Source organism: Macrobrachium nipponense, chromosome 34 (assembly GCF_015104395.2).
Source record: "Macrobrachium nipponense isolate FS-2020 chromosome 34, ASM1510439v2, whole genome shotgun sequence".
Taxonomy (NCBI): domain Eukaryota; kingdom Metazoa; phylum Arthropoda; class Malacostraca; order Decapoda; family Palaemonidae; genus Macrobrachium; species Macrobrachium nipponense.
Genome location: NC_061095.1, coordinates 14,722,481 through 14,741,754, shown reverse-complemented (window position 1 = coordinate 14,741,754; position 19,274 = coordinate 14,722,481). Strand labels below are relative to the sequence as shown.

Genomic DNA, 19,274 nt, shown 5'->3' with positions numbered 1-19,274 from the left:
AAAACATATTCTACACAAAAAGAAAGTAATTACACAAGTGCAATAAAATAATTCATAACAACAAAATACATTAACAAAACCTACAATAAAACAATTTATACCAAAAGTAATTACACAACTACAATAAAATAATTCTACAACAAAAGTAATTACAAACCTACAATAAAATAACTCTATAACAAAAGTAATTACAAACCTACAATAAAATAATTCTATAGCAAAAGTAATTACACAACTACAATAAAATAATTGTATACCAAAAGAAAGTAATTACACATTTACAACAAAATTATGCAACAGCAAAGAAAGTAATTACACACCTACATTAAAATAATTCGATACCAAAAGAAGGTAATACACCTGAAAAAAAAAAAAAATAATAAATAAATAATTTCATACCATAACAAAAACACTGAACTGAAGACATCGAACTCGGGCGCCTAAGCCCTGCAAAGAGGAAACGGAAACCCGATCTCAAGTAAGCATCAATTGAACTAACTTCATAAGGGTATAAAGTTAAGCTAATGAACGCGCGAGTTTAAGGCGGTTCGTGTATGTAATCAAGAGGAGCGCACCTGACGAGCCAGGTGCAACAGACGTCCCCGACGAGAGGGTGGGAAAACCTTTCTCTCTCTCTCTCTCTCTCTCTCTCTCTCTCTCTCTCTCTCTCTCTTTAAAAAAATGAAGGCATCTCCTACGACTTTTGTGCTTACTGTTACGTCATATGTTAACTCATGCCTTACGAATATATCCATATATCCAATATTACAGATTACTGCTGAGAAGAGAGAGAGAGAGAGAGAGAGAGAGAGAGAGAGAGAGAGAGAGATGAATGACTGATCAGTGGGATATGAAACTGATGTCACAAAATCAAGGTTGCTGACGTCGTGTGTGTGTGTGTGTGTGAGAGAGAGAGAGAGAGAGAGAGAGAGAGAGAGAGAGTTACTATCATACCTCATGGCTCACAGGGCATTGAGAGAGCACGATATGAATAAAAAGTTGTTGAAACTATGACAAGTTTTATGATGGAAGCGAAGAGATATGTATATGGGATGGAGAGTAAAAACTGCAGTAACCAGTAAAAGCATTTAAAAGTTTGCAAGAGGAAAAGGCTGAGAGTTAATAAGAAGTACAGTAAGATTATGAGGGTTAATGGGTGATGGAAGAACGGAAGTGGCTGAATTGTTTAGACATTTAGTGATATGTTAACAGTTGAGGTTAGTCACAGAGCAAATGGAGCAGGATAGGTATTAGTGTGTTTGTTTTAAAGATGGAAGGACGCTCAGTTTATGAAAACCAAGATAGGATGTACGAAGAGCAGGTTGAGCCAATTCTCCAATGTGGAAGTGAAGTATGGTTATTGGAGAGAGAGAGAGAGAGAGAGAGAGAGAGAGAGAGAGAGAGAGAGAGGGAGGGGGATTAATCTGTTCCGATGAAATTTTTGCACGGTTTACGTTGCATAAGAAGAATTGGCAATGTGAGGAAAATGTGGAGACATAAAATTGTTAAAAATAGATGTTAGATATATATTATACATACAAACACACACATATATATAATTTACAAAACTGTTACTTTACCTTTGTCCTTGGCATACCTTAAAAGGTCTTAATATCATAAATTGTTTGTTACGTTACTTAATACCTCTTTCCTCTTTCTGAATTAGTTATACGACCTAGCAATCCCCCCCACGAGCAAGATAGCTAACAAACCCCTTACCTCCTCCTTTCCAGACAAGCGCTGGTGGGAAAACGCAAAGTGGATAGAGAGAGAAACCTTTTTTGTTTTCAGGAGTTTGCAAAGCCGTGTCTGGGCGCCGTCGTGTCTGCACCAAATTGCGTCATGTTTACCATCTAAGGTTGTCCGGGTGTCAATGTAGGAATTCTGCAAAAAGAAAAAGAAAAAATAAATTTTAAAAAAGTTAACTGATGAGGTAATGAAGTGATCCTGAAGCTAAATGTGTTTGCTTGTTTACAAATACACACACACATACACAGTATATGATGATCACAAGTAAAAGCCCAATACTGTAAGTTAAAATTCTTATTAAAAGAGGATAGATAGAGGGAGAGAATAGCATTATATAATACATATGTATACATGTATACATGCAAAATACCGATGGTTACAAATATGTATCATATATTGTGAGATAATTCAATGCCTTCTCTCTGTCTCTCTCTCTCTCTCTCTCTCTGTCTCTCTCTCTCTCATCACACACACACACACACACACACACACACACACACACACACACACACACACATATATATATATAGATATATATATATATATATATATATATATATATATATATATATATATATATATATATAGTCAGGTGTGGACTTGTACCCTAAGCGGAAGTATCCCTGAGAAATTATTGTAAATTTTAGCCAAATGATTTTGAAAGCCACTCCTACCTTGACACCTGCCTGTGGGTGGATCTGCAGTCTCAAACAAAACGTGTGTGATGTTCGTCAGTACTGTCTCTGTAGTATATATACTTGCGAATTCTAATACTATGTATCAGTCCTTTGTCAATGGCTTGAAAATAAAGCCGAAACTGGTCAGGACCTACACCCTGTCTCTTTATTTTTCACCTGTGGATATGTGTGATATATATAAATATATATATATATATATATATATATATTATATATATATATATATATATATCTAATAAAAGGCAGCCCATAAAAACACCAAAAATATAGAGAGGGAAAGTACTATATTTCAGAGACAGCTGTCTCTCTATGCAGTATATAAACCTGAAGAGAGAGACAGCAGTCTCTGAAATATAGTACTTTCCTCTCTATATTTTGGTGATTTTATGGGCTCCTTTTATTATTAGGATGGAATTCTGTTGTTACAGAACATTTTTACCAGTAATACCATCATATGATATATATATATAATATATATATATATATATATATATATATATATATAAGAGGAGAGATGCCAAATATATATATTATATATATATATATATATATATATATAATATATATATATATAGAGGAGATGCCCAAATATAGGGAGGAGATGGCCCAAATATATATATATATATATATATTTATATATATATATATATATATACCCACTTACTATACATACATACATACATATAGTATATATATATATATATATATATATATATATATATATATAAGTATATATATATTTGGACATCTCTCCTCTTTTATACAATTTCTATTGAAGTCAGTGGCATTATTTGCAGAGACTATATTTCTGTAGACTGTAAAACGTGAATAATCTTTCTTCCTGACAAGTTCGCCAGTAAAGAAAAAGAAGTATCGACCGAGTCACAGTCTAAATATAAAAATAACTTGTTTCTGATAATACTGCCTTTGACTTTAACAGAAATACACCCACGTATATATACATACATATGTGTCTGCGAGTGAAAGTATCTTAAGTAAATGTAAGAAACACACTGGTGATATTTCAACATTTACTGATTTCCTATTCGGCAATGAGAGAGAGAGAGAGAGAAGAGAGAGAAAAGAGAGAGAGAGAGAGAGAGAGAGAGAGAACTTAGCATGTAAATGAAAACAAATGTACCATCAGGTGGAAGCCCAGCTGCCGTGAGCCAATATTCTCGCATACTCTAGTCTAGGGTAACGGGTCCAGGATAAGTAATACTCCCTAAGTGACCAAAATTTATTGCTACTTCGAAGTAAGGTTTCCCTTAAGGAATTTCCTTCTACTGATTTTAGTGGACGCTGCGCAGCGTACGGAGAATGCTCGAATCTGCTATCATCAATCAAACCAACAATATGAACCTGTCAGGAGGACATTGGAGATCGGACGACATCGACGAACTAATCCTTAGGCCGCTCCTCAAGCAGGTGTCCAAGAACATCCCACCACCGGACGAGTCGCCAGACGGGAGTTAATGAGGACAAAAATCACCAGGAAATAGTTTAATTTCCACCCTTCCTGGGTCACCAACAGAGACTGACTGCCACACCTACATACTCGTATGTTTTGGTATATATACCATTGTAATCCTAAGTCCATATTTTACCAGTGATCAGGAACACAGAAGGAAGTGCTCGAAATATATGGTTGCAACGTTAAAATAGTGTTTTATGGGCCTTTTATCTTCATATTATACTGTTGTATTACAGTAACGACATTCATGTTCCTAGGGAATAAGAGGAGGTTGGGTAAGGAAGCAACGCAACTCATGCCTGTACCCTCTTGTTTATGGGCATTCCTCACATACCCCAAGCAGGCAGGACGGAGTACGGTAACCCACCCACACCCATCACCCCTCCATATAATGCGAAAAGTACTCAAGTCAACTGGATACGGTATGTTCAGAGTAGCAGCCTTCTGCGATCAAGATTATTAGCTTTAAGTGCCCCTCTTAAGTCGCAAGATGGTTATGTGGCACAATTGTTCTGCGCCGCCCTCGCCCGCAATCATGTCTTTCAGCTGACCCGTTCCTCGGTATCATGTTTTCTTCGGTCGAAACATGAGCAAATGAGTCTGACGGTTTTTCTTTCCCTACGATGCAATTCGGCTTCTTTTTTGCGTCTCTACTAGAACAAAGGGGACTTTTCCATACTCCTCTCTCTCTCTCTCTCTCTCTCTCTCTCTCTCTCTCTCTCCTACTGAATGGGAAAAGGAGCCTCTGATGAATGTGATCCTTAGCAAAGCTGACAACTTAAAAAAATATTTCTTTGATTCTATCACCTTCCCATCCTCCAAGAGGCGGGACAATCACGTCCCTTGTGGTTAGATCCTATTTTGAATGGCTTCAAATTATCCAACTCACTCTCATTTAGGTGTGGGCTAGATACGGATACCATGGCGCCTTTGTGTAAACAAAAAGGGTTAGTTAATTCGTGGCTAACAAATATCAATCTCTCTCTCTCTCTCTCTCTCTCTGAAATGCTTGCCAAACTCTGTCTCGTGGGCTGAAGAGCTAGACATTTCAGATACCCAAAAGTATTTCCAGAGAACAAGTATTAAACTTCGTAAAAAAAAAATAAATAAAAAAAAATATACACACGGGTATCTTTTACTCGTGCGACCATCTTACAAAACCTAAAATGATCAGTTATGAAACAACGGAATTAATACGTTTACCAAATACGACATTCCACACTTCCCTTCCAAAACAAAGCGACCATCATTGCTAAGAAGATTCCGACAGTTAACAGGGAGAGCTATGTATCTTTCGTCACTTCAAAATAAAAGATCAAATCTTTACATCAGTGCAAACTGAGCAGACATTCTCGCAACTTTCAATAACCTCAACCTGCCACAATAAGAAACCAGTGTTGCGGTCTTATCGAATGACGATTCGCGGAAAAGCGAGTTTTAATCTTCTTAGCAACATCCCACAACTATTTACCAAGTTTCCCTGGAAGTTTTAATATAATATCCCTCTAATCGATCTTTCGTCGACTTTACTTATATACGCGTCGTCTAAGTTGCTTTCCGTGAACTGGCGTTGCAAAGACGATGGTCATCATGTCTCTAAATCAATAAATAATTTTAAATTATCCTTATTTTCACAAAGTTACAAAAAGTCGACATAACTACGAGGAATCAGTAATATCAGTGTAGCATTTAAATGAGAACTATAAATAAATGTACTGAACTGCTTTAATGATTAAAAATGGAAATATAATTACAATAAAATACCGTTAATTATTATAATTCAGATCTTCACAGGTAATTATCTAATTAGACCTTCTTCCCTAAGCGTAAACACTTCAGTATTTGCACCCCCAGGTACTTGTGCGTGCTACTCACTTAAGCAAAGAATCACCAACCTCATTTGCTGTTGAGTTTCCACGCTACCCAGTAGGACTACGGAATGATTTTAAGTTCAAGAAAGGCTGTAATAAGTCAAAAACATCAAACTCAGTCGATTTGATGTATTACTTTTTCACACGAGTATCTAACTGTTCGTACATCTTTCCTTCTTGTTCTTTTCATCTCTCTGATTTTAGCTTCACATAATAATAATAATAATAATAATAATAATAATAATAATAATAATAATAATAATAATAATAATAATAATAATAATAATAATAATAATATGAAGGTAGGAGACCCTCTCTCAAACATGTTTTGTTAAAGATGATGGCAGCATCAGTGGAATTGATTTTATATATGGTCTTTTCAATTCTTCTTATTATTCTCTTCTCATCAGGGCTGATATTTGCTAATAGCTGGCCGATGTTCATATCTCGGTGAAAGAAATGTTTCTAAAAAATAATAATTTATGATATGATAACAAAAGTGGTTAACAAATCTTAGTCTAAGGGTGTAACGGAATTCCAACGTTTCCAACCGTATCATCGGTTCATTTTCAAGGAAAGGTGAGCTTGAACTGATTGAAATGGGTTGTTGTTGTTGTTGTATTAAGCCAACACTTCTTGTTGGCACGGGCCTTTCCCTTGTTCGGCCCGTAGGTGATCTGAAAAGATTCTTTAGGTACATGGTTAGTTTTTTGAAATTGGAAATATCTTTAGTTGTAGAGATAGGAGTGGACAGGGGAAGGATGATGGTGTCAGTAAGAGAGGGCCATCATGTCATATTATAGAAGAAGTTGAATGAGTGTAAGGCTTTCGAAAATCGAGAAGCGGTGCAGGTGGGGTTGTCCAACCCTTTACTCCCTTGGGTCCCTGCGGGAGGATTTTAGTTGTAGGTAAAGTTGTTTAAAAGAATGATAGTGGATGATGTGGATAGAGCCTTACAATGAGGGGATGTGATGAGGGTGATTGATTTTATTAGTTTGATTACCTTGGTGGAGGTAGGTTGTAGAGCACCTGGGCATGCTCTTCTAAAGTTTCAATGATTGTCTTTGTGACTGTGGCAGCTACATGCTCAGCATCTTGTGCAGGTATTGCATTTTGTGCTGCACCTCTAGCTGTGCTGTTTCTCTGGCATTCCAGCAGGTAGTGAAGGAGTGGTTGCTGTGTTTCTTCTTGACAGTGTTCACATGGTCTGACACTGTTTTTCCACAATTTCCCAGCAGGCTTTATATCCTAGCCTGAGTCTGCGGATGATCACAGCAAGTTTTCTTGGTGTGTGCCTGTCTATGGGAGGAGGCACTAGACCAGTCGATTCTTATACCACCTCTGGCAGAGCGGTGGAGTTCTTTTCTACCCACTCACGATGGTCTATTTATCAATTTTTCTTTGCAGAGTGGTTTCATTGCATTTTTGACTTGTTGCAGTGCAGGTTGTATATGTACTTGCACTCTGTCAATGTGTTTTGTACTTTTGGCTAGCTCATCAGCCCTCTCATTGCCTGGAATTCCTATGTGACTGGGTATCCAGTTTAAGGTGACAGGTCTTCCTCTTTCGCTGTGCTGGAGTAGCAGTGTTTTAATTCAGCCAGCAGTGCCTTATTTTCTTTAATTTTCTGTTGTTGCAGGGTCTTGCATTGAGGACTTGGAGTCTGTGTGGATGATTACAGGCCCTACTTCATTCTCCCAGTGAGTACAGCAGTGCCTGTCTTATTGCTGTTAACTCTGTCTGCATAGTGGAGGCGTGGTTGGAGGTCCTCCAGCAGGCTGTGAAGTTTCTTGAATATACTGCAGCTCCCGTAGTTTTTGATTCTCAGGATCTACAGTGCCATCAGTGTAGTATGTTTGTGCCCTATGGTCTCAGTGTTTTCTGATTGCTTCATAGGCTGCCGCTCTTAGCTCTTCTCCTGTGCAGTCCTCTTTTGCTCTTGGCAGGCTTGTGTATTTGTATATTGTAGTGTCCTTCTTCCAGGGTGGTAGTTGTTGTGTGCCCTGGTGTGTGTCTGGACCTAGTTGCAGCAGTGTTTCTGCCATGCCTAGACTTTTGATGTTGTCACTTTGGTCCTTACCATAGGAACTCGAAGTTTGAATCTGTGGGTGTTGGCAAGTTCCTCTCTTGCTCTTTTCTTAGAGATGGAGTCTCTTTCTGAGAGGAACATCTGGCCATTGTGCTTACATTTCGCTGTGCAATCCTATCCTCTAGCTTTGGCAGGTTAGTTTCAAGCCTGAGGTTGCACAGCCTTGTCCATGTAGGTGCTCCTAGCATGAGTCTCATTGCATTGTTTTGACAATGACCTCCAGTGATTCTTTTTTCTGAGCCTCTGTCAGCCTATCAGAGTGGGGGCAGCATAGTCACCAATGTTCTGGTGCAGGCTAGGTAGTACTTCCTTTGTATGTGTTCATTGCTCCTTCCTTCAGGGATGACATGTATCTCATGGCAGCAAGTCTTGCATTTGCTCTTTCTCTCAAGTACTTGATTTCTTCCTTGAAAGTTAGCTGCTGATCTATGACAACTCCTAGGTACATGTAGCTGTCTACCCATTCTATGGGCTCAGCTCCTATTGTTAGTGGTTGCAGCGGTCTGTGGGGCTTTTATTGTCATGGCCTTTGTTTTATTTATGTTTATTTTTAGGCCTAGCTCATTTGATTTATTGTTGATGTCATTGAGTGCCCTTTGCATTCTGGGTACTCTAACAGCTCCCCTTCCCCTTGCTACTACACCACATCATCGGCATAGATGAGATTTCTACGCCTTCTGGAAGCTGCAGGGAGGCTATATTCTCCATTAGTATATTAAATAAAAATGGACTCAGAATTTCCTCCCTGAGGGGTGCCATTTTCCAAGTCGTGGAATGTAGACATCACTCCTTGGAATTTTACTCTGGCCTGCCTTCTCAACACGTAGTTTTTTGTCCAGGCTAGTAAGTGTCCTTGGACTCCCTTCCTTACTACTGATTGTAGTATTGCTGCTGGACTGGCTATGTTCAAAAGCCTTTTCAAAATCTATGAAGACTACTGTGGCTTCTTCTTTATTTATATAGCTGAGAACATCTGTTATGCACTCTGTAGTTCTGACTCCTTCCTGATATGCATATAGCTGCTTGTGCAGTGGACCAATCTTGTACTTCATTCTATTTAGTACCATTTTTTCTCCAGTTTTCTCAATGCATGACACCAATGCGATTGGTTCTCTGGATCTTTAGGTTTGGGGATTGGCTGCGTGTCTTGCTGCCGCCAGGTTTGTGGTCTTGTGTGCTCGATGTGTGTTTTGTTCAGGATTCTCAGAAAGGCTGTTTCTCCTGCAGGACCCATTTTGCTGATCATGGTGTATGTTATCCTGTCTGCTCCTGGTGCTGTGTCTCTGCCAACTTTAAAAACTGCTTTCAGTTCCTCTACTGTGTAAGGGATGTCAGTATCGTCTGGTCTGTGGCAGGCCGCATCGATCTCCTCCCATCGAATCGGTGCTAGTTGATCCTGAATTCTTCTTGTTTCAGGGGAGAGGTTACCTGAGCTAGTCCTATTGGCGAAGGATGTTGCCAGTCTTTCCGCTTCTTCTAGTGGGTGAGGGTGAGTTGCTACGGGTGTTCTCTTCTTTCCGGCTACTCTGTTCAGCCACTTCCATAGCTCCGAGAGAGATGTGTACTGTGATAGTTTTGTACAACCATTCCATCCACTTTTCATTCTTATCTCTTGCAGCTGCTGTTGAACATCATTTTTGACTGCTTGTAGTAGTTCCCTGTTTTCTGTTGTCCTTCTTTTCCTATAAATTTTTGTTACCCTGTTCAGTAGGGTTTTTCAGTCTTCTTACTTCTGGGCAGTAGTACCAGGAGTCTTTGTAGGTGTGGTCTCTTCTTCTACTCTCATGGGCATTGCCCTGTTTGCAGCATTGTTGTATAGCCTCAACTAGATCTTTTTCTAGCTGATCTATGTTCTTCTGGAGGTGTGTATTGTGCTGCCCACTCTTCGAGGGCTAGACGAAACACAACCCAATCTGCTAGGTCTTGGTTCCATGGTCGGAGGGGGTGGCGGTATTGGCGGTAGTTGCTGCATCTCCAGCTCTGTTACTGTGGCAAAGTGGTCGCTCACTAATGTCGTGTGTACTTGCCACCTTGTTTAGGTGTCTGATTGTTGTTGTGGCAAATGTCAAAATCTAATCTGCCTCCTCTTATGTGTGTAGGTTGCCCTGAGTTGAGTAGTGAGACTCCTTCAAACTCATCTAGAGAGAAGGCTATGTGCTCTCCAGGTTGGTTTGTGGCCGATGGGGATGATAGCAGAGGGTGATGCGCGTTTGACGTCCCCACATATAATTGTTGGTGATTCTGCTGCATGTGCGAAGAGCTGTGTGAGCTGCAGTTCTCCTGGTTCTTCTCTATGTATTTTTCTATATATGTTGTATATATCTATCCTCTGGTTTAGCAGTGTGATTCTCACGGCTAGGGTTTCCACATTGTTGCCACAGGGGATTGGGTGTGTCCTTGCTGTTGGGATTGAATTCTTGACGAGAATTGCCAATCCTCTGTCTGTGCCTACGCATGGGGTTGTGTAGACATTATATCCAGTTATTCTGAATTTGTCCCAGTGTTAGCATGGTTTCTTGCAGTAGAATGATGTCCACATTTTCTGTTTTGCAGACTGCAATTAGTGTAGCTGCCTTTGTCCTTATTCCACCAGCGTTCCAATTGATGATTTTCAGCATGATTGGTACGTTGAGGAGAACTGTCTGGGGTCCCTTGGTGCGAATGTATTCCAGTTTCCTCTGTCATGCCTTCAGTGGTTTGATGGTGATGATGAGGGTGAGTTGGATGAGTTGATGGGTGGTTTATTTGGTCAGAGGATGTGGAAGGTGAGGGGTTGAGGGCGGATGTGGAAGGTAGAGGTGAGGGGTTTGAGGAGTGGGTTTTGGTGCAGCTTGGTCGCTGCCGTCCTGCATAGTGGTAGAGGGGGAGGGGGACTTGGAAGCTCCTTTGATGAAGCTCTTAAGAAGTACATCTATGCACTCTTGGATAGTTTTCTGCATTGATGTCTCCCTTTATGATGCGTTTGGAGAAGTTCTGTCAATCTGTCCTGAGATCGACTGTTTTGATGTATATAGACCTTGGCAATGGCTTAGGTGCCTGTGGATTTTGTTTGCTGGGGGGAAGGTCTTCTTGATGCAGACCTGGAGCTGTTCCGTTTCCTGCTGAATCCTGCTTCCCTCCTGGATTCCTCCAGCTCCTCCCTGGTATAGGGACCTTCTTCTGGGCTGAGGTTTTGGTGCTGCCCTTCCTCTTGACAAGCTCCTCTGCTCTTCTGGTTTCGGTTTGGGCAGAGCGGCCTTTACTCTTGCCAGTCTCTCCGGGCATCCCCAGGCCATGGCGATGTGTGCCTTGCCGCAGTTGGGGCACTTCGGTGTTGTGGTCTCTCCCTGCTTTCCTTTTGGCAATGCAGTCTTCAGTTGGATGTTTCCTGCTGCATATTGCACAGGTCTCTTGCTTTGCCTGACATTGCTCTTATGGTGCCCAAATTTCTGGCACTTGAAGCACCTTAGGGGTTCAGGGTAGTAAGTTTTCAACCCCATATCTCCCCGAACACTCCCAGATCAACTCTTTCTGGGATGGTCCCTACAAAGGTGACTAGTACAGCCTTGGTAAGTATACCTTGTTTATTCTTCATTTCTAATCGCAGCTGTCACATTGGCTGCGCTCGTTAGGTGGCTTTCAGGCATTTCAAGTGGGTAGCCAACCACTACTGCTTTCTTAATTCTCTCTTCTTCTTTCAGTTCCTTGATATTGATTGCTGTCGTGTTCCTCAGGGTGATGATCGTTTTCGGTATCTCTGGAAGATGGTCCACTGACCCTGCTTATTGGGCTTGGCCTGAAATTGCAGGTTTTTGAACCTGGTCTGGAAGGCTGCTATGGCTCTGAATCCTTCAGCTGAATTGTTTGCAGTGACCCTGAAGTGGGTCATTTTTTTCCCTGATTTGGTTTCCATTAGCGTTCTTTTCCGGAGCATTTTCCTTAAAGCTGGTTTTCTTCTCCTGCTTTCTGTTCTTTTTGAGGTAACGGTGGTCCACTCCTGGTCGTCGTCGTCCTCCTTCGTCCTCTTTTTCCTTAGGTCTTCAGTCGCTTCCATCTTGGTGGTCACTTCTTGTTCTTGAATTCGTTGAGGTTCCATGTCCGTCATCGTTAGGGTGCTTCCAGTCAAAAGAGGGGGGTTGAAGGATAGGCAGTGTGCCTGGTTAGGTTGTCCAACCCTTAAGCCCTAGGGCACCAGACAAAGTGAAAGTTAGAGTGGAAAAAATGAAATTAAAGAACCTGAAACTGTAACTGTAATCAATTATTGTTATTATTATTATTATTATTACTTTCTGACTTTTACTTTATTGTTATTATTATTATTATTATTACTGTAACAATATATATATATATATAATATATATATATATTGTATATATATATATAATATATTATAAAATTACTTGTGCTTTACTTTACTCTACTTGACTTTCTTTTACTTTACTCTACTTTACTTTTATTATTACTATTTTGTTCTTTCTAATGCTGTTTTAATATAGTTAATTATTATTATTGTAATATTTTCTTTTCTGCTTGAAGGGGGGCCCTATCTATCCTATTAGTAGCTGATTGAAATGGGGTCGTTCGGCGGTATTTATTGTGTCCCAGGTGCTCTGTCTGATGGGCGCTGCATTTTCATTGGCTGAACAGAGGATTAAGTCCCTGAGTCAAGCCGTCTTGCAGAGGTGGAAGCTCGCACTGCTCTTCTCGTGCGGACGCTGGAGACTGGGAGCGTAGTATTGGGAAGGTCATTGCCGATAGACGGGGGCACCTGATTGGCCGGTTCGATCGGCTCTAAATCAATAAATAATATTATAAATTCATATACTGCACCAACCCTCCTAATCGGCATTACCCATGAACGCTAATTAAAGCCTTATTTATCCTCGTCAGTGACCTAATTCCTTCAATAAACAAACATTCCCTCACACTGCACAGATTCGTGATATCCCCCCCACCCCCCCCCCCCCCCCCCCCCCCGCCCACTCTCTCTCTCTGCTACCAATATAATTCTTTAGGATTGACACCCCCTATTTTCTCTCTCTCTCTCTCTCTCTCTCCTACCAATATCATTCTTTATGACTGACCCTCTCTCTCTCTCTCTCTCTCTCTCTCTCTCTCTCTCTCTCTCTCTCCTACCAATATAATTCTTCGAGAGTGACCCTCCCCCTTCTCTCTCTCTCTCACCTACCAATATCATTCTTCAGGACTCTCTCTCTCTCTCTCTCTCTCTCTCTCTCTCTCTCTCCCTCCCGATGCCATCCTTCAGGACTGACAAGTGGTAATGAATTACCCGAGTCGTTAGTGCAGCAACAGCAGTTCAGGAAAACAAACAGAGAGACCCTCAGCATCTACTAAGTCCAAAAGACACATACGAGATTAAAATGGATGAGTCACGGGGCCCTTGGTCGTATCGTCTTACGAACGACATCTCCAGAAATATTGTCAACGCTCTTTCTAGTACATCCGAATAAACGGGAGTATGCGACGTGGGGGTCTCTCTCTCTCTCTCTCTCTCTCTCTCTCTCTCTCTCTCTCTCTCTCTCTCTCTCTCTCTTTCGAGTGGATTTTCAGTGGGAAATATCATCTTCACTACTTTTTTTTTTCGAAATGAAAAGGTACGTTTTATAAAGAAAAAACAAAATTGAAGTTCGGTTTACGTTTTTATAAACAAAAAAAAATGAAGTTTGGCTTATGTTTTTATAAGGAAAAAATTAAGTTCGGTTTACGTTTTTATAAGGAAAACCAAAAATAAAGTTGGGTTTACGTTTTTTAAGGAAAAAATTAAGTTCGGTTTACGTTTTTATGAAACACTTTTTTCAAAAAGAAATTGAAGTTCGATTCAGGTTTTTCAAAATGAAAAGGCGAAAAAATGGGCTAGGTTTTTTTTTTTTTAAATACTGAAGAGATTAAATTAATTTCGGTTTCGCTTTTCACTCTAAAAGGAAGAAATTGCATGGTCACGGCAGGGTAATGCATTAAATGTTTTCGCTACGTTAACTGATTACATAAAATTATCTTGGAAAAATCCACTACACCGATTAGAGACAAAAAAGTAAGTCTGAGAATTCCACATTCTGTGAAGCTCAAAATGTAATGGTTTATCCGCATATTATTTTTATGTTCTGTTTAATTCGAATCACATTTTACATTTACGAATTGTAATTTAATATTATTTAATTTTAAGTTTCTCACATATTTTCTTTTTCTACTACCTCTCTCTGGCTTTTTAAGACTTCTGATTCAACGTTGAGTCAGCCCGTCGTATTTCTAAAATATTATTTGCTCTGTGAATCATCCTGTATCGGTCATTTAGCATCAATATACTTAAGTCTCTGATAAACACAGGGGGGCAGGTCTGCTTGTAAATATATTTGCATATATATATATATTTTAATATATATATTATAATATATATATATATATATATATATATATATATATATATATGTATATATATATATAAAGCTATAAATGTCCTTTTATATCCAAATCCCTCTACCTCGGAATCAATACATTTTCATATAATGTTAATCGAAGGTTAATTTTTTAGTTGATAATAATTTCGTCCTCTCGCGGATTCGAACCAGCACACAGTAGGAGAAATCAGGACTTCAGTGAAGTTACCGACCAGGTCAACAAGTGAGGTATAAGTCGATACCAACTCCCACCTTACAAATCACTCGATGGCCTCAAACAGTGCGGGCGAACAGACAAAGCCATCACGATAATTTCCTTTTTTCAGAAAACTAGAAAAAAAAACTAAACTGCATCATACAAAAGGGCTTAATGATGATTATAAGTGAAAACCAAACCCCCACATATGCCATAGAGAGAAGTCAAGAGGCTTCTCTCTCATCTTCTCTCAGGTTACTCAGAGGGTAAGAAGGTCAACAGCAGATCTTGATCAACAGCTGCCTAAGCAGATGTGTATCTTGCCTCTAAACCAAGTTTCGTAATGGCATCTATATAAAAGACCCCTGTACTACAACACACAGTTTGGCCTTCCCTTCTCTCTCTCTCTCTCTCTCTCTCTCTCTCTCTCTCTCTCTCTCTCTCTCTCTCTCTGTTTTAAAAGGAGCCTCTCTCGATCTGAAGTTTTTCGTTAAATGAGAGAGAGAGAGAGAGAGAAAGTTCTTGGTCTTAAAAGGAACCTCTCTTTCGATCTGATCTGAAGTCTTTTTAAATGTGTGTGTGTGTGTGTGCGTTGTAGAGCAGTGGAGAGAGAGAGAGAGAGAGAGAGAGAGAGAGAGACTTTTCAATAAGCCTACACCTAATATACTTCCAAAACCAGGTAAAAAAAAAAAAAAGAAAAAAAAAGTTCCTCTACACAACAGCAAAATAATAATAGGAATAAGAAGAAAAGCAAACGAATATCTGCGCGCGCATCCTATAAGGGAGAACAAACAAACGAACACACAAACAAACAGACAGACAGAGACCCACATGCATTAGACCATATTCAGAGCGTGATCGTCTTCCGTCACGTGGAGATCACAGAGCAAGCATTCGCCGTTTCCGTCTGCCTCACGAAACACCACACACACGCTTCTCTGACAAGTCATAATGAGAGAGAGAGAGAGAGAGAGAGAGAGAGAGAGAGAGAGAGAGCTTAAAGTGGGAGTACAACTTGAATTTGATACCCGTGACAAAAACATAATTTGCGAGAGCAATCCTGTTTCTGTCTCTCTCTCTCTCTCTCTCTCTGCGTTCTTTGGACATGGTCTCTTGTTTATATTTATGTAACTTATACAGCACACACTTAGGTATGAATATCTTTAAAGGCTCATACATACAAATATACAATACGCACACAAATATATTATATATATATATATATATATATATATATATATATATATATATATATATATATATATACACAAATGCCTTCAAACAAGTAATATCTCTACGAATTACAAAAGATAGTTAAGTCTAAATTACGTTGCATAAAAGCGTAACTCTACAAACACGCACGAATTAAGTGAAAGCCTTCTTGGATAACAACGAGGAAAAATTAACCAGGAAACGTTGATAATACAACAAAACACTTGAATTATAATTATCTATTAGTTTTTCTAAGGCAGGTGGTTACGTGAGCAAACTTCAGTGTCTTTTTTAAAGATTCTGTAACTCATAGCTGAATAGGACAGAATATTATACTTGCAGAATTTAGGCCAAAGGCCAAGCACGGGGACCTGTGAGGTCATTCAGCGCTGAATCCCTGGTGGATCTCCACGAGACTGGCTGCGTATCCGGGATTAACCCTGAAGACCTAACATGACCCTGGGGAGGTCTGGTGAATCTATAACTCAAATCTTCTTCCATAAAGTCCAGAAGTCGAATACCCGATTTATTTTCAACTCACGTCTGCCTCTAACAAATCAGATTCCAAATTCATATCCTTAACAAAAATGAAAACGTAACACAATGAGCACTAACACAGAAAGTTAATATCTATTTACAAAAACAAACAAACTTTCAGACAGAAGCTGCGGACACAGGATACATCATCTGCCACATCCGTCAAGGTCACGTGTCTGTGCAGTCAAGTGGGGCGATGGCCTCATGAACTGAATTGAATACAGAATTTAGGCCAAAGGCCAAGCACTGGGACCTATGAGGTCATTCAGCGCTGAAACGGAAATTGACAGTGAAAGGTTTGAAAGGTGTAACAGGCTGAAAACCTCGAAGCAGTTGCACCATGAATCAATTGTTAGGAGAGGGTGGAGAGCAAGACGGAAGAAAGAGAATATGAAAGGAGGTACAGTAAAAGGAACGAAAAGGGGTTGCAGCTAGGGGCCGAAGGCACGCTGCAAAGAACCTTAAGTTATGCCTACAGTGCACCTGTCTTATGGAACAAGTATTCCTCAATCAATTTATTTTCTAAGGGAGCATTTCATAATGATGCTTAGGGGATCAAGTACAGCTCAGTTTAACCAGACCACTGAGCTGATTAACAGCTCTCCTAGGGCTGGCCAGAAGGATTAGATATTTTTACGTAGCTAGAAACCAGTTGGCTACCTAGCAACGGGACCTACAGCTTACTGTGGGATCCGAACCACATTATATCGAGAAATGAATTTCTAATCACCAGAATTAAATTCCTCTGATGCAACGTTGGCAGAGTGGGGAGTCGAACTCGAGACTACCTCCACACAGGGGGACACATTACAACATTTTTGTGCGGAAGTTATGCTGTGAAAAGGTTATTAAATAACTGTGCAAAAATCTCTTTAAGGGGGAAAGCATTACATTAATACTAAAAGGCTTCGCCGTGGGGCTTTACATAATGTACAATATATATGCGTAACTAGATTTTCATTTTATAAAAATTACCGAATTGTGCGAAATTTTCACCGGGAGATAAATATCACCAAAACTGCAAAAATATTAGAAAGAGAGAAGCATAAGAGAAGCAAAAACGAAAGCCTTCAGGTACTTATGCAAACGTTCTAGCTATGTACAAGGGAAAATAAATCACGTGAAAGCTACAAGACGTAAGTTTGAAGTTCTATAACTTTACATCAACATATTTTCTCAGTTTGTTTATGCCTGAATAGAATAGAATATAGAATATAGGCTGGGACTAATTGGGTCGATTCGGCCCTCAAAGTGAAGTTGAGAGTAGAAAGGTTTTAAAAAGTGTAACAGGAGGAAGAAAGGCGAATGTAAAGGGTGATCCGGTAACAGAAATGGATGGGGTTGTAGCTAGGGGCCGAAGGGATGCTGCAACGAATCTCAAGTGTTGCCGACTGCAGTGATCTAACCCCGCCCCCCCACGAGGTACTTACGCCAGAAGGAATTTGCTGCAACGCGCGAATTCAGAAACAAGGTTATCATACTCTCTGGCATGACATTTTTAATAAGGTCATCTTACGCTATGAGTAATGGGGCACATTATAGTGTGCCCTATCCGTCTTCATCTACCCCTGCACACTTCAGCAACCTTCGGGCAATTTCTACCATCACGCAAGTACCCATACCATTAAACAAAGACGTTACTGTAACAGAGGGATGTTACGTATCGTCAAGAAACTCCAGTATTCTGAATATTAAGATGAGTCAACACTACAATCAAATTGTCATAAACATGTCGGTAACATACTGCGCACACATCACAAACAGGTTGAATACAAGTGTTGAAGACTTTTTTAAAGTTCTAACCACTGTTTCATATACGATTATTCATCAAAAAACGAAGACTCACTGACGGTCGTTGACTTGTTTTCAGCCTGTTTGTAATATGTATGCCATAAGTTGCCGACTTGTGTTGACGACATGTTTTAGCTTTAAGTTTTGACTTATCCTTGGCTTATACAGGCTCAGCTAGGGCTGGACGTCGGCAAGTCTCATTATGGAATTTTATTATTAGTAGGATATTTATTAGCGACAAAAAAAAAAAAAAAAAAAAAAAAAAAATACCGCGGAGTATATACCTCACAAATAAAAGCGCCCTGTATCGATGTTAAAACTCAAAGTCTTCCACAACAGCTGTTATGCAGGTGCATATCCATCTTTTGCTTTCCATCTATACTCAGATAAATTTGTTATACCTGACATGCTTTTTTCTCTTTTGCCTTTTTGTCTTCTTTCAAAACATGCATCGTATTCTTAGGAAAATAATGGTCTTTACGGATCTCTCAATTTAAATGAGTTTTCTCTCTCTCTCTCTCTCTCTCTCTCTCTCTCTCTCTCTCTCTCTCTTACGAACGCGCCTTTCCGGGTAAAACCGATTCTTCTAATAAGTCTTATTTTCACAGCAAAAGAAAAAATGAAAAAAGAGTAAAAGTTCGCAATCATCTGAAAAGTAATTAAAGCGGAGAAAGAAATTGCTCTCGGATTTCCTTGAATTGCTCTCCTGCAGAGACTAACTGGCCACCCTTGATGCGCCCCCCCCCCCCCCCCCCACAGGGGGGCGGGGAGAATTCAGTTCTAGAAACTTTAGCTTTCGCTTCTTTTCAGTTTTTTTTTTTTTTTTTTTTTTTTTTTTTTTTTGTTTTTTTTTGGCAAAACGGAAGTTTGAAATCGGATTTTTTCCCCATGACATTCTATCAAAACTTTGTTTTTTTTAGTTTCTTGACATTCATGAAGAAAGTTCAGAATGTAATTATTGTTCTCAAGGAAAGTCATTTTGATTACATTCTTTTTCGCTATTTTCTTTCATCTCCTCCATTTAAATTGTTTTATTATTTTACCTTACACCATTATTGCATTCTGGAGTTGAAAATATAAATTTCCTGTTTTATTACTGTGTTTTCAATGTTTCTGACATTTTTTTTTTTTAAGAAATAAATACTTTTACAGACATTGGACCCCACACTTATGTCCTACTATTCGGAGGACCACAATACGTAAGCTGGGATTAACGATGGGGGATGGGGGTGGGGGGGTGGGGGTGGGGGGGGAGAGGAATA

General features: G+C 39.6%; 1 long non-coding RNA gene across 1 annotated transcript in view; it reads right to left on the bottom strand.

The window, feature by feature from the left end:
• Window positions 1-397: 397 nt before the first annotated feature.
• Window positions 398-19,274, bottom strand: part of LOC135207659 (uncharacterized) — a 227,784-nt gene continuing 208,907 nt past the window's right edge. The window contains exons 3-4 of the long non-coding RNA XR_010313024.1: window positions 1,720-1,884; window positions 398-447 (exon numbers count right to left, since the gene is read on the bottom strand). This is a non-coding gene — a long non-coding RNA (uncharacterized LOC135207659). The remainder of the gene's footprint in view (window positions 448-1,719; window positions 1,885-19,274) is intronic.